Source organism: Camellia sinensis, chromosome 14 (genome assembly GCF_055761805.1).
Source record: "Camellia sinensis isolate YWXY chromosome 14, ASM5576180v1, whole genome shotgun sequence".
Lineage (NCBI taxonomy): Eukaryota > Viridiplantae > Streptophyta > Magnoliopsida > Ericales > Theaceae > Camellia > Camellia sinensis.
Window position 1 is genome coordinate 79,607,027 of NC_138974.1, and position 16,230 is coordinate 79,623,256.

A 16,230-nucleotide genomic window follows, 5' to 3' on the forward strand; every position below is an offset into this window, starting at 1 on the left:
ATGATTTAGGCCTCAAATCACTGGCCTTAGAGAAACTAATCGAAATCAAAATTCCTAATATTTTCTCTTTCTCACCAATGTAGTTAGCTCATTGCCCAAATTAATTTCAATAAATAACTTACATTTGGAATAATCAATTTATACGTACGACCAAGCCATTTAACAGTCTATAAAAATGAAGCTACTTTTAATTTCCTGCGCAAAATTTACATCTTCCAACATAATCATATCCAAAGGTCTATCAAATATTTGTAGAGATTACCTGGAGATTATCCAAATCCTATGAAGCTTTATACAAGAGCATAAATTTTTATGCTGTGTTTGGTCCATGAATATCAAAAAGGTCATGATGTCTGCAATGGTTCTGTTTGGTAGAATTTTTCTTAAGTTAAAAATTGATAATTAGAAAGCAAAAGTTAAAAACACTCATTCCTCAGCTTTCAAATAATAAGTTTTTTTTCAACTTATTTAAACTATTTCTGCGTAATAAGTTATCAGCAGAAATTGTACAAAACACTTTAATACAAACTCTTAAATTAAAATAAACTATAATCACCTCCTAAAAGTTATACCAAACTGACAGCTCCTTACCGGACCTGGGGGAATATGTACATTTGGAAAGGTTAAATCTAAGTTTGGGCACATTACCGGACCTGGGGGAATATATAAATTTTGATGTTTGGGTTTGAGTGTAGACTCGTACAGACCGAGCCCAGTCCAACTCCAAGCCTGCCATAGAGAATTTGTCACTAGTGTGATGATGTGATAGTGATTTTTTTTTTTTAGAATTACATTAATAGTTCCCATAATTTAGAGTTTATGTCACTTTGATCCTTAACTTTTTAATTGTAACATATTTAATCTTAAATTTTAAATATTATTTTAAATAAAGATAATTGAAGATACTATTACTTAATTTCAAGGGCAAGATCGTTAATTTAATAAAATATAAGCTAATTTGAAAAAAATAAATGTCAAAAAAATATTTTTACATTTTTAAAAACTATTTCTACTTACTAAAGATAAAATTATATAAAATTGATAAATCTCTTAGACATTTATTTATTTATTTATTTATTTATTTATTTACCAAATTAATTTTTATTATGTGTTTGGATGATAATCATATAATGAGTGATTGTTTGTATTTTCATTAAAGTAGTTTCTATTTTTTTTAAAATCAAATATGACAACAATTTTGATATCATTATTAAACCAATCCATTAAATCAAAAAATTCAAAACTAAAAATAATTCATATATTAAACATATCGATTACACATTAAAATCTTAACAATCACCCATTACATGATCATCATCCAAACACATAATAAAAATTAATTTGATAAAATAAATAAAGGATAAATTATAAATACACCCCCTGAGGTTTGATTAAAATAAAAATCGCCCCCTACAGTTTTGAAAATTACATTCCACCCTTTGAAGTTTCTAATTTCATAACAAATCGTCCTTTTTATTAATAAATCATTAAGTCAATTAACAGTTTTTAATGATGTTATAAATATGTTTCAATTAATAATTTAAGTAATTTTATTATTGTACAAGAGAGTAATTATAAATTTCTTTTTTTTAATTAATTCTGTTAAATAAAAATTTTTAACAAGGGGATATTTGTAATTTTTCAAACTACAGGGGATAATTTGTATTTTAAGTAAATCTCAATTGGTATATTTGTAATTTACCCAAATATAAATAAATGTCTAAAAGATTTATCAATTTTACATAATTTTATCTTTAGTTAGTAGAAATAATTTTTAAAAATTTAAAAATATTTTTTTAACATTTATTTTTGTCAAATTAGTTTATATTTTATTAAATTGACAATTTTACCCTTGAAATTAAGCAATGATATCTTTAATTGTCCTTATTTAGAACAATAATCAAAATTTAAAATCAAATGTGTCCCAAAATCAGAGACCAAGTAACACGAGTCCCAAACTATAGAGACTATTAATGTAATTCGCCCAATTTTTTTTAATAATTAGATGCCATTTAAATAAATATCTTATTTTAAAATGACAAGTTCCAATACTAAAGTTTTAAAGGCAAGTTCCCTATATAGCAATTAAAAGCCAAAATAACTTCTTTCCATTGAACTAGTATAAATGAGAGAAAAAGAATCTGCATTCAAATTTTTTCTTTCTTCTCTCTCAATTGATAGAAGAGGTAGTAGTAGAAAGAAAACTGCATTGTACAACCATGTGTAAGAATGCGGTAATGCCACCTACACTAATTAATATACTAATTAATATACCAACTCTAGTTATGATATTATTATTGACCTCACTCATTATACAAATTATAAATATCCAAAACCTCTTAGATTATGTCACATCATCAATTAATACACTAATTAATATACTAATTGATGTATATAACATTATTCATAAGAATGTGTTATCAACCCGACCAAAACCAAGCCTCTTGATATTCTCCACTCATTTATCTATCATACCACAAGAAATGTTTGGAAAGGCCAGTCACACCAAAACCCATCAAAACATGGGCAAAGCAATCCGGGCCGAGTTATCTTAATCCATGGCAAGATTGTTTGGGGGTCGATCCGTGAATTGGGCTCACTTGGGCCCAGATCATTTGTTTTCCTGAGCTCAATAGTTGGCTCGGTTTGATCAGAAGGAAAATAATAATAATAAATAAATAAAAATAAATGTGGTGGAAAGTCAAAGTCAAACCCAAAAAATATATATATATATATATTCTTTCTTGAAAATTTTAGATTAAGATAAAAATTTTGCAAGACGGAAATTTAGAATTTTATATAGACGTTATCTATTGCATAGACAAATTTATTTATTTATTTTTTTTTTTTTTGGTATGTTTTTAGAAATGAAAAAACTAGATACCATGCATATATAAATTGTATAACTTTTTATTTTTTATTTTTTTGTATTTTTCACAACTTTTATACTACACAAACTTATAAAAAAATTATTTTATTCCTCTTCCCCTCACATTCCACCACTTACTTAAGTTGCCCAACTCTTAAAAGGCGATTTGGAAAGTTGGTTAAAAGTTAGTTTTTTAACTTCTTTTTTTTTTTAATTTTTGTCATTTTGTGTGTAAAAAATATGAAAAATGATGTAACCCAAAATAAGTTGAAAGTTAAAAGCTAAAAGTTAGCTTCCTAAATCACTCCTTAATCACAGTATCATATATCTAAAACCTTCAATAGTAATTTTAAAGAAAAAGGGTTGTGACGGGTATTGAAACGGGTTATGAACTGTGAAAGTGAGAGATCCTATCATTTTTCCTTTCTTTTTGCCAAAAAAGCAAAAACAAAAACATTAGGAAAATGGGGATACATCATTTGAGAAGTTTGGTCATAGTTATGCTATTGGAGTTTGGGAGTTTGAGATTCCCAAATCTATGAAGTGGTGTGTGGATGTTGTGGTGGTATTCTGGCAAAAGTTCCTCCTAGCAATACCAAAAGCAACAACAAAAAAAGTCATCACTAGGAGACGAAAAGAGGCTTCTGCTTTCTCCCTTTCAATCCAAAAGCTTTATCACGCACTTATCTAATCCAAATTTAATTCACTTTTTCAATTTTGGATTACCAATCTTAATATGCGTCTGGGCTAAACATTGTTAATCAGATCCGAATTATATCAAATTATTGATCATATATTTGTTATTTAGATTAAATCTGATCTATTGGCAGGCCTTATTCTAACACTAATTCCTCCATTTTCAGCTAAATTTAAGATTCACAAACACAACCAAAGTCAGTCATGTAATACCTAGTCTTGATGACCTCTGTTGCTACCTTGCTAATTTGTAGCAATCTAATCCAGGTCCATCATAATTGCAGAGAACACCACATATCATATGCCTTCAAAAATTCAATCATAACATAGGAAAAGTTTAATACTCAATTAAGCAAATAAAATCTCTGCAATCAAGTCTGATAATTAATTCAAAGCAATAAGATAAAAGAATAGAAAAACTAATATGAAATGCGATAATAAAAATATATATATATATATTTATTTATTTAATTTAACTAAGCATATAATCAATAAAAGAGTATAATGTCAAAAAAAAAAAAAAAAAAATCATGTAGTAATCCCTCTTGATTTGAACACAATATTTGATAATAGGATAAAAGAATAAAGGAACCAAATTCCAAAGCTATATTCATGTCCATATAGTCCAAATCCTTCTCATGAGTCTAATAAATGCATGTTTTCTATTCAGATTTGTCTGGTACTAGCAGACAAAACCTTTGTATATTCCAGTTCAGTTCTGCAAAGAATTACTCCCCTTTAAAAAACATATTTCTACACAGAACCCAAACCCACCACCACCTACAAGCATTCTTTTAAATATTTTTGTTATTCTTTCCGCAAGCATATATAGATTCAAATCCCTCAAAAGAGAATCATATAATCTATATTTCATTTAAAATATAATCCACATCCTTAATTGAAGAGATATCATCATCATACAATGGCCCTGTTTGGTAGAGCTGTGGGAAAGTGCTTATAGCTTATGCCTCAACAGCTTATAGCTTATAACTTTCAGCTTAAGCTGATTTTCAGCTTATTCTTAAAGCATCTCCTGCGCCACTCAAAGAATAAACTGATTTCTGACTTCCAAAAAGTTATAAGCTATAAGCTAAACTAACCACATCAAAATAGCTTAAATTAAGCTGAAAGCTAAAATAATCTGTAATTAAGTTCTGCCAAACAGGCACAATATACACTGAGGTAAACTGAAGAAGAGTGTGCCACTCCATCATTGTCAATGAAGTCCTCTATTCCTCTATTTCTCAACGTATAGAATGAACCATCAAACCATTTGATTGCAAAATGAAATTTTTAGTTGGAAGTGCAGTTTCACATTAACCAACTATGGATTGTGTGGTAAGTGTAACAATACAACAAAACTAAAACCCGCATGGATAGCCAATGGTAAAGGAGACTTTCTTGAGATTAATCATAAATCCAGACATCTCAAGTTTTAGTTCCTTGCGTAAATCTTATTTGAATTTGATTTCGAAGTAACTGTAGATATTTAGGGCTTATTCTGCAACTATATGTCCAATGTAACCCTACTTCAGAAGATTTCTCATCAGAGAAAAGCTATAATAAAATTATATAAAGAATAAGTCTATGTACACATAAATCAATCAAATAATCGGATATAAAATGTATATGAATGGATCAGACTTTTTAAAAATAAATTCTACTAACAAACCTAGTAAGACCTTAGTTGTTCATATATATTCCGTGCCTAACTTTATGATCGATTGCTAAATTTATAACATAAAAAAAATAAAAAATAAAAAACAAAAAAATAGATGAGAGAGTTTGGTATGATACCACATTAGCACTTAAGTGTGGGAGAACCGATACCACTCAAAATAGGTGGAATGGCCACTAATACAGGTTGCTTACATGTGGGCAGTGGGAATCAATTTCACTGATGGATTTTATAGTGTTCTTCAATGCTTTCTTTTTCTTTTTCTTTTTTTTTTTTTTTTTTTTTTTTGAACGGTTCTTCATTGCTTACTTGTCATACAAATATATAAGAGTGTTTTGAAAAGATGATTAAAAGCTGATTTTTTTAATTTTTTAACTTTTTTTATTGTTTCATGTAAAAAATAATATGACCTAAAATGAATTAAAAATTAATTTTTAACTTTTTTAATGTGTCGCTAAAACAACCCATAATAATCTCTTCATAAGTTAACTACACATGGCAGTATATAGTGTAAATGGGGAAAATTATTAGATGCTTTTGAAACAATGCTTGATTCCAACTATTAATTGATATTTTTTTTATATTACATTTTAAAATACCAACTATGTTTAAAATATTGAATTTTATTGTCTATACAAATAACTATCAATTTTTTCTTTTCTTTTTTTTTTTTTTGGGAACGAAATTACTATTAATTTGAAACACTACTTTTTCTTTTTTTTTTTTAGATTCATAAAATGGATATGTAGATAGACTACTTCAATATATCCGCTAGAGAATATTACCCCTTAGCACCTTTTTAGATTCATAAAATGGATATATAGATAGACTACTTCAACATATCCGCCAGAGAATATTGCTCCTTAACACCTACAGCATATCTGTAGGGAACCCCACCGCTACGTTGGGGCGAAACTTAGGCCCCTGCGTGCTCCAGGCGCTAAGGAGTATGTTTAACCTCAACAAGGGGCTATGGAGACTCGAACTCAAGCCTTGAGAGAGGGATTTGAAAGTCTTATTGACTGAACCAATCCCTATTGATGAAACACTACTTTTACTTATTCGAAGAACACTGAATAATTCCTCAATTATTAAGGAAGGTGATGTGGGAAACAGCTATAAGCATGTCCAAAAGGTTGACTTGTTGACACTGTCAGCCTCTATTTCACATTGATTTTTGTAGCCTTTGGACTTTACCTGGACCACTACCTTGACAGTGACTAGAGCTCTCTCTCTCTCTCTCTCTCTCTCATATATCAGATTATTGGTGTTGTGGTCACATGAGCATGGATAGAGTACAACAAAATGATGATGGTAAGTTGGGCCATCTCCATATGTCATTTGTAAGCTCAGAAACTGCCTTGTTTGGGGGCTTCACGGGATTCAAGAGTGGTTGCCCCCCACTCTTTGCATGTATTTATACCAAGCATATGCGGCCTCCACTACCCAAGCTCCAAACTACATAATCTCTCTCTGTCTCTCTGATAAGCTGAACACAATGAAGCAAAACATCCATTCTATTTATGTTATGTTCTTCATTATTTTCCTTGTTACCACCTCACAAACAGTAGCTCGTTTCTTAGCAACCAAACAAGGTTTTTTTATTTATAAATTCGTTCTCCTCCTTGTTCTTTTGGTACTTACTATGGAAGCTAAAACTTTGCATTTTTTTCAGGAGAAAAGGAGACAAAGCTGAATGAAATCACTACTGGGGGTTCTCTAGTAGAGGGGGAAGAAAATGACTCTTTAAATGTAATCATCTTCTTTTCTTTTCTCAGTTTTCTTAGCTACCAAACAAGGTTTTCTTTGTTTCTAACTGTTATTTTAGCTTGGAAACTCTCTGCAGCAGCTGATGGGGGTGGAAGAATGTCAAAATGGAGATGAAGATTGTCTGAAGAGAAGGATGGTTGCAGAGGCACACTTAGATTACATCTACACCCAACACCATAAGCCCTAAAAGACCCACCTATCAATAGTTTAATTATTAGCACCATGTCTTATTTTCCTACTAAACCTATCCTAAAGACCCATCAGGAGTCGTCACTTGTTGGCAATATATTCTTCTAACAATTGCCTTTTGAGAAATTCCATATTAGTATTGGATTTGGGCTTTAGATTTGTGTTTTGTTGTATGCATATATATTGTAACTGTCACATTCAAGTATATTGTAACTGTCTCAGGGGAATTATGAATTGCTTGCGAGAAGTTTTTTCCAAAATCTTATATGGAAAGCCAAGCAGAGACATTTCGATCATGGTAGGTAAAGCTTGAGATAAAACATTAAAACCATTTATTACACAGTTGGGAAGTCATGCTCAGAGAATTTGGAGACTGTTCTTCCAAAAAACTTTATTCTCACCATTTATGTTTGTTATTCCATGGTTTCATCATGAAATGGATCGTGCTAAGCTGGCTTGAATATGAGCCAACTTTTTTAGGTGATATTTTTATGGTAGAAAATTATTGAGTGTTCCCAATTTAATTCTTATTGGTCACATCACTTTTATATTTGTTTTTACAACAATGATTCATCCCTTTTTTTTCCCACCCCCTTTGACCCCCTCTCTCTCTCATTGGTTACATTTTCTTTTTCTTTTTCTTTTTTTTTCTACTCCTTCAATCACCACCCGCCACGTGGCAAAAGGGGGTGAGGGGTGACCCCAAAAGGGGGTCCCAAGTATTATTCTTGTTTTTAAGAGACAGCAATACAAGTGTCTGAAGATGAGTCTGTTAGAAAGGATGGTTTTAATTTGCCCGAGAGAAGTTTTCTCACCCAATTCATCCCTAAGGCCCCGTTTGTTTGGGATTACAGGGAGGGGATTGGGTTTGATAGTGAAGTGGGACTACTATATGGGGTATTTATTTTGAGAGATGTGGAGGGGACTCCTAATCCCTTGGTATTAGTAAAAGCCTTGAAAGGGGGATTGGGAAAGAGAAGGTAGAGATGGTATTAGAAAAATAGTGAGGGGATTAGAAATTTTTTTTATTTTTTATATATTGAGAATTTTTTTAAAAATATTAATGTTTAATTTTTTATATTTTATTATTTTATATAAAAATAATTTAACAATTCCTACACTAACAATTATCATCAAAACAAATATAATTTTACTTAATCTCCTCACTAACAATTCCCTTATTAATCCCCTCCATTCTATCTCTGAAAACAAACAGGGCCTAAGAGCATCTCTATTATTTCATGAGGTTTTGAAATTAATGGCTAAGATGACCTTGCTGTTAAGTGCATGTTTTATGAGCATTCTTTAACTCTAATATTTTGGCATTTAAGCACTACCTTCAACAAGAGCTGAAAGATAAGGCCAAAGAAGAAAGATTGGTTGCAAAAAAGAGAAAAAAATATTGAGTAAAACATGCAAACACAAAACTTACAAGGAGGAAATTTTAAATATAATATTAAAAAAAAAAGGTTTGTCCTTTCAGCATACTAAATTCTGTGCTCTTAGAAAATCACTCAAGCAAATGGAAAATGTATTGACTGGCATGCCAGCAATGTCAACAAGGATGGCTACACGAATATATACTACACATAATTAGTAATGGAGTTTTTCAAGCAAAATCTGCATTTAATAATTTTTTTATTCAAGCTAAATATTAAGGTTCATCTGGCTACCTTATCAACTGATTATGCTATTCTGACTAATCAACATTAAAAAGCTAAACCAAATAGACACATGTTTTGATCATGTTTTCCAAGGAGAAAAATAGAGTATTTATTCTCAATAAGTATTCTGTTCCAGATAGTTTAAATGTTGTAACTTTAGTTATCTTTTTTCCTACCTTGGCAATCAAGATACGCATGTAATTTTTGGGGGTGAACAACAAATATTTCAATTCATCCAAACCAATCGAATCAAACCGATTCCCAGTATTTTGAACAAATACATGATAACAAACGGACGGTTACGAATTAATTTTTTTCAATCCGCCTAATTTTGGACGGATGACAAATTTGAGATTTCTTTAACCACAATCGAACCACCAAGCCACGAGCACCCCTAATAATTTGTAAGATTTTATATTTTCAATTTGTTTAAATATTCTGTGTTTTTAATTGAAAAAAAAATGTTAGATATTTTGTTGTGTTTTCAATTTGGAAATCCTTTCATCAAATGACAAGTGCTATATTTGGTATTTTTGTATGGAAAATATAAAACTTAATTTTGTCATTGTTTTTAAAAATCAAATTAAATAGTTTTTGAATAAAAAAATAATAATGAAATAGTTTTAATAATGCATAATTTTCTTATATGTAATTATTATTAGTATTTGACAATTTACTTGATAATCTTTTGATTATATTGAGTTGGATTGTTATTCAAAAAAAATATTGACAAATTGTTATATTATGTTCAAAATTTGTAAAGGTTTAAACCGCCAAACCGATTCGCATCCATCCACCAATCCGCGCAATCCACATATGTCAATCTAACAGACAAATGCGGATTGACTTTTTCCAATTCGCCAATCCGGTAGATAGATACGGATTAATTTTTTCTAATCCGCCAATCCAGTGGACAGATGGTGGATTAGAGTTTTTCCGGCCACAACCGAACCACAAACAACCCCATGTCATTTGACCTCCCATTATTGAGTTTTTTTTTTTTTTTTTTTTTTCAAATACTGAAGAAGTTCATGGAGGGTCCAGGATAATATTTTAAATTGAATATCGATCTATCTTTTTCCCTTTCTAATTGATATAGATTTGGATAAGATATTCTAAAATCAATAAATTTAAATACCTACTGTCTTATCCTCAATAAGAAGGAGAAAAATAATAGAGGGGAAAAGAACCAAACAAAAAAAAATAGAAATAAAAAAAAAAGAGACCCTGCACATAAATGAATAGTTTACCATGGAACTATTCTCCAAAGCCTTGTTAATCATCAGACAAGCCCTTTCATTTTTCATCAGCTCCCACCCTGCAATCACATAAACATCGAATTTAAGGTAGTAATTAGCGCCGGGGGGGGGGGGGGGGGGGGGGGGGGGGGAATAAAAAATAATAAATAACGTAGCTGAATGGTCATGCACAGACCTCACAGATTATGCTTTCTTCTAGTGGAACCACGGTTTTTTGGATACACAGAAATTATCTACACCTAAGGGAAAGGGGGAGGGGCTGTCGGGCTTTGAACAGCCACCCTGATGAGTTGGGGTGAAGTGCCCTTTGCCAAGGGCACTCATGCACTCAGTGGAACCACAGCTTTTACATGCACTCTTTAGAACATATTCCCTTGGGTAGGGTAGGGCCTGCCCTTGTCTTCATTGCTTTAAATAATTGAAGCCCTTGAAGAATACAATCTTTAAGGATCCCTATGTCAAAAAAAACAAAAAACAAAATTAGAGAAAAAAAATAAAGCAACAGATTGAAACTGAGAGTAACACTGTCGAATGAAAGAAGCTGTAAAAAATGATAAACTCACTATATTATTTCCTAATGCACACGGTAAGATACTGTCCTAAGATCACTTAATGGTCCTTAAATTTGCGGTCATTACATAGTGGAAGAGATTTTTTTGAATTTTAGCATCATATTTTGAAATATAGCACAGAAGTGACATTGGAGAAAAAAACTGAGATACATTTGATTTGGAATTAAATTTTCTATTCAATTTCTAATCAATTGGATGGAAGAATAGCATCTTGTCAATTTTCAACCCAAGTTGTGATGGCAAAACACTAGTGTTTTCACATGAAAAGATCTACTTTACAATCCAGCAAAGATATTTTGGATTATGCAAAGGTTTGTTTAACCAAAAGAGTATATGAAGCAGGTCAATTTGAAAACTACAGAAAATCAAGTTAGTATGCAAACAAGTTCAACCAGGCTACTCTGCAGTAGATGATCAGGGGCTTCATATCAAATCAACGAAGACTACCTAGTTGCTGGCAAAAATTATGTTTTACAAAATCATTGTCTAAAATTGATCCCAAATGAAGTTCGCTCTCTTCATTCAACATGTAAAACGAAAAATAAATAACAGAGATGTAGAGTTTCCTGAAACTATTTTGCTTGATCAATTGAGATGGAATTAGTCAAAGAGAAACCAAATGCACGATGCTCCCACCACAGTGGGGTTTGGGGGGAGCAAGTTGTACGCAGCTTTACCTATGGACTGGTTGTTTCTGTGACTCGAACCACGCTCCATCAGGATTGTCGAGTCGTGATATATCATTTCGGCTATGTCAATGCATAGTAAGAATTTTATTTTTGTAAAGAATGTGATTAATTGAATATGCACCCTGACCCTTTCTAACCCTGATGAACAACATTGACTTAAGAGCAGAAAATGGGGGTAATGCATAATTGCATTTTAAAGGACTTTTATATTAAGAAAGTCATAAACAACACGTCAATAAAAAATTTCACACTTTTCAGTCCTTTAACTAGGTGCTGGGATGGGATGGCAAATGACTGACTGATTTGGCGTCTCGTGACCACTATAGTTATTTTATGCATGCCAAAGAATCAGTGCACGGCCCTGTAGTTTGAATTTCCTCAAATAATTTTGATTAGACGTTTCTTTTCACATGTAAATTCATACAAGACATCAGTAAATTGGTTTCCTAGAATTTTCAACTTGCTAATCTGGGCAATTGATGAAGGAATGATTCTAAGGCAAAGACAATAAATGAAATCAAGTATTTGACCAAGGAACTATTTACCAAATTTGTATGACTCAGACTCCACTCATCAATCGACAATGTCGACCCATGGCCACCGCCCCGCCCCCCCTCCTGGCCACCCAACCCTACCCCCTGCCCTCTTTCTCCAGAGTAAAGGAAGAAGAAAAGAAAAGAAAAGAAAGAACCCACAATCATTTTGGTTGAATTGATTGCCGGCCCTATTAAGCTTTAAAGTTGTTGCTGCATAACCAATTGTCAATCAATCATAAAGAGCAAAGAAAAGAACTATAACATTGGAAGTTAATGTCACAAGGCATCTTTAGAAAGAAATTTTGAGCATCGTTCTCTATTTGCGAAAGAAAATCCTATTCCTGAGTGGCCGACACAAACTAAGGTCAGTGAATCAAGAAATATGAGTTATTGTCAAGCTCTTCCCTTTTCCAAACAGTTAGTTCAGGTAAATGAACATTTCCTCTATGTGAGATTTTAAATAGCTGTTGTTTCAAGTTCACTAGGAAGTGCAACTTAATCAAATGACTGTCAATTTAACAAATGCTAAATATAATACAAATTCACAAACTTCTTTAAGACAGGAAACATTTAAAGAGAACAAATCAAAACAACATATCTATCTAGAGAGCTTCAGAGGTTTAATGGAGGTAATCATTTCCTCCATATCTTTTCAAGTTTGTCACAGAGGTTTTAAGCAGGATGCTCTACCAAGCAGGGAGAGGGTTCTTTTTGAGGTTTCCAGCTGCTTTCAAAAAAATCTTTCTAGTTCTCAAATCTACTCAACTCCGCATAGCTTTTTCCAAACTACTTGGGGTCGGCTAAGGATCCATTTTCATAAGGGGTTTGACGAAGTTTTATGCTGCCTACCAGCTACCTAATGCAACCCTCCTTTGTCTAGGCTTGGGACCGGTTGTGTAAAGATAAAATACTAAGCATGCACAGGTGGAGTAACAAGAACCCTTCTAGCTGTTATCTCCTATTTGTTGATGATATTCTGAACTTCCTTAAGTGACTAGCAGAATTAGTTGCCAAGAAGAAGAATTTATAAACCAAGTATAAACTCTCAAAATCTTTTCTTAGTAAAGTTGTTAATGGATTCAGCAAGTAGATTGACATAATTATGTCTGGCATGGAATCAGATAGCTGAATAGGAAGCCTTTTGACTCTGACTTTGGCATCAGTTCTTATGAAGCACAAACACTTCGAAAATATTGTTGTACGAGTTAGAAGGCAATGAAATATTACCTGGCTGCCCTAAAGATACAAAGGCTTCCTTAGGAGGGTGCCAGCACAAGTTACTTCAATGAAAGAATATTTGTCAAAACTCCCAACTAATTTCCTTTCCTTGTTTTCAATCCCACCATAGATAAAAATAACTAAATAAAACCAAACCCATAATTAAATGCCTTTAGGTTATAAACATGTTTATTAGAATATTGAGTCCCAAATGCAGCCTAAAAAACCTGAAATCTGTGCAAACTAAAGATTCAAAATTCCTGGGTTAAACCTTGACCTGGGCTTCAACATGTAGGAGGGCGGCAGTGGACGACTTTTGGTACAAGTTGTAGTGATGTACAAGGCTACAAGCTATTGCTTGGTTAGATAAACTATATCCGCTATTATTCACTATCATCATTCAAAGATAATAAGAAAAATACAACAAAATGCTAATTCCTATAAATCTACATTGTTTTTTATTATTGTATTTTGTTCAAACTTAAAATTAATTTCATGCGAATAAACAATGGACAAATGTGTCCCCCCAAGAAACCAAAGCACATCCGTGTCTCAAAAAAAAATAAGAAAAAAATAATAAGACATGTTTGGACCAGTATCTAACACGTGTCGGGAAATGTCTGAGAACTATCAGTGTCAGACACAGACACCCAACCTTCTTAGAAGTGTATTTGCTTCTCAATTAGTAGATAACCCTAACCAAATTATTTTTCTTTTTCCTCTCACATATTTAGGGTTCCAATAGGTCGAATGCAAATTTCTTTCTTTCTATTTAATCTTTGGCCACAACCAAGTTTGTGAAGTGCCGAAAAAAAAAGGAAGGTGTCGGTGAGGTGCATAGGAGAAAAAAGACTAAAAAAACTAAAAATAATGGACACATAATAACATGCCCATTTTTTACAAGTATATTCCCTTAGCGAACTGTCCATGCTTTATTAGGCACCAACAGTTTGCACCAAACACAACTCAGACCCACCCATGTTTTGAACAAACCTGTTAACCTACTCATTTGGGTCTAATAAATCAACAAACATTCACGGAATTATAGGTTAATTTGGCTAGATAACAAGATTGTGAATGAAGTGATGGAATTTTTTAACATAATTTTTTGTATGAACATACTAACAAGTTTTGCAGATTTTATGGATTTTTGGGTTTGTAAATTAAGAATAACACCAGCATTTTTTATTGCATAATGAGTCCTAGATAATTTCTACTCATCCACAGTGCCAACAATTGACCAAAAAAAATGCAATCTACTTGCAAATCAAACAAAGAAAAGTCATTAATACCTGACTTGCCTCAAGAATAAGCATTGGAAATCAGGTGGAGGGTCTTCTGGATTTCAAGGTCCGAAATCTCTCTCTCTCTCTCTCTCTCGTATGTTTTCTGTTTTTTTCCCCCGGGAGGAAAATGAATCGGGGCCATTTCCCTAAATAAGTTAAATTATCAATTCAATTTCCAAATTAAGTCAGTTTTGAAAGATTTTTCAAAATATACTAAAACGTGGTTCAAAATTGTGCGGTTACGAAAGGCGTTTTTAATTAAAAAAAATTTCTTCTGAAATCGCTATTCTGAACCACGCTTTTAACTTACAATTTTTTTGTTCTGAAAGCGCGGTTGTGAACCATGCTTTTAACTAAAAAAAAATTCTTCTGAAATCGTGGTTACGAACCACGCTTTTAACTTAAATTTTTTTTCTTCTGAAAACGTGGTTATGAACCACGCTTTTTAGCAAAAAAAAATTTCTTCTAAAAGCGTGTTTGTGAACCACGCTTTTTATACGATTTTTTTTCTTTATGTGAAAGCGTGGTTTGTAACCACGCTTTTAAAACTTATATAAAATCTCTCCAGTCCCGTCTTTTGCAATCACGCTTGTTACACTTAACACCTTTCACTCTCGCTGCCTGCTCTCTCTCTCGCTCCCTGCTCTCTCTCTCTCACTCTTACTACTCTCTCTCTCTCTCGCTCTTACTGCTCTGTCTCTGTCGCTGTGCTCGAGCTCCCTTTGCTTCAGTACTGTCGCTCTCTGTGCTCTCTCTCGTTGGTATGGCTTATGTCTCTCTCTGTTGATCTACTTTAATGCGTTTTTTGTATTTATGAAAATGTGAATGTGGGTATAATGTTGGTAGAATAGGATTCATGAATGTGGGTATAATGTTGGTAGAATAGGGTTCATGAATGTGAAAATGTTGTGAAATTAGAAATAATAAATTAGGGTTAGGGTTTATAATTGTGAAATCAGAAATTACGATTACAGTTTGAGAAATTAGGGTTTTGAATTGTGAAATCTGTTTAAAAATTTGTGAAATCTGTTTATAATTGTGAAATCTGTTGAATGTGAAATCAAATTTCTATTGAATGTGAAATCAAATTTCTGTTCAATGTGACATCTATTGAATGTGAAATCTGTTGAATGTTGAATCTGTTGAATGTTGAATCTGTTTAGAAAAATTTAAATATTATGTTTGAAATAAGAAAATGAGAGTTATGGTTTTCTATTGAATGTAAAATCAGAAATGAGAGTTTTGGTTTTGAATTAAGGTTTTGAATTGATGAATGTGAAATCATTTTTCAATTAGGGTTAGGGTTTTAAATTGTGAAATCAGAAATGAGGGTTATGGTTTCAGAAATTAGGGTTTAAGAAATTTATGATAAGTGAAATTTTTTTAATAATGTTATATGATTTTTTTTTAGGAACAAATAATTTTTAGGAACAAATAATTATCTATAATAATAATAATTTTCTTGCATATTATTATTGTAACTAACTTTATAATTTCTTGGAAAAAAACATGGCAGAACACAAGAAAATCTAATTTTGTCTATATAAAAATTATCTATAATTAAAATTTCAAAATTTTCTATCCCTTTCTTTCAAAATTTCCAAATTATTTTTTTTTTTTTCTTTCACTTTCACTTTCCACAAATTTTTCTTTTTAATCAAAACATATTTAAGGAATAATCAGGACATTCCCTTTTATTTTCATTCCAATAAATTAAGCACAGCTTAACAATATTTTCGATATATTAAAAAAAATAAAAATAGAATCATATAATATATATCAGTGTCATACAAAATTGAATTAC

General features: G+C 31.8%; 1 long non-coding RNA gene across 1 annotated transcript; it reads right to left on the bottom strand.

Annotated features, from left to right (window-relative positions):
* Nucleotides 1–438: 438 nt before the first annotated feature.
* On the bottom strand, nucleotides 439–14,558 carry LOC114272381 (uncharacterized). Its single transcript, XR_003632719.2, has 5 exons — nucleotides 14,433–14,558; nucleotides 10,301–10,578; nucleotides 10,117–10,184; nucleotides 3,779–3,870; nucleotides 439–729 (listed from the first exon to the last, which is right to left on the bottom strand). It is a non-coding gene; the product is annotated as an uncharacterized LOC114272381 (long non-coding RNA).
* Between the last annotated feature and the right edge of the window lie 1,672 nt (nucleotides 14,559–16,230).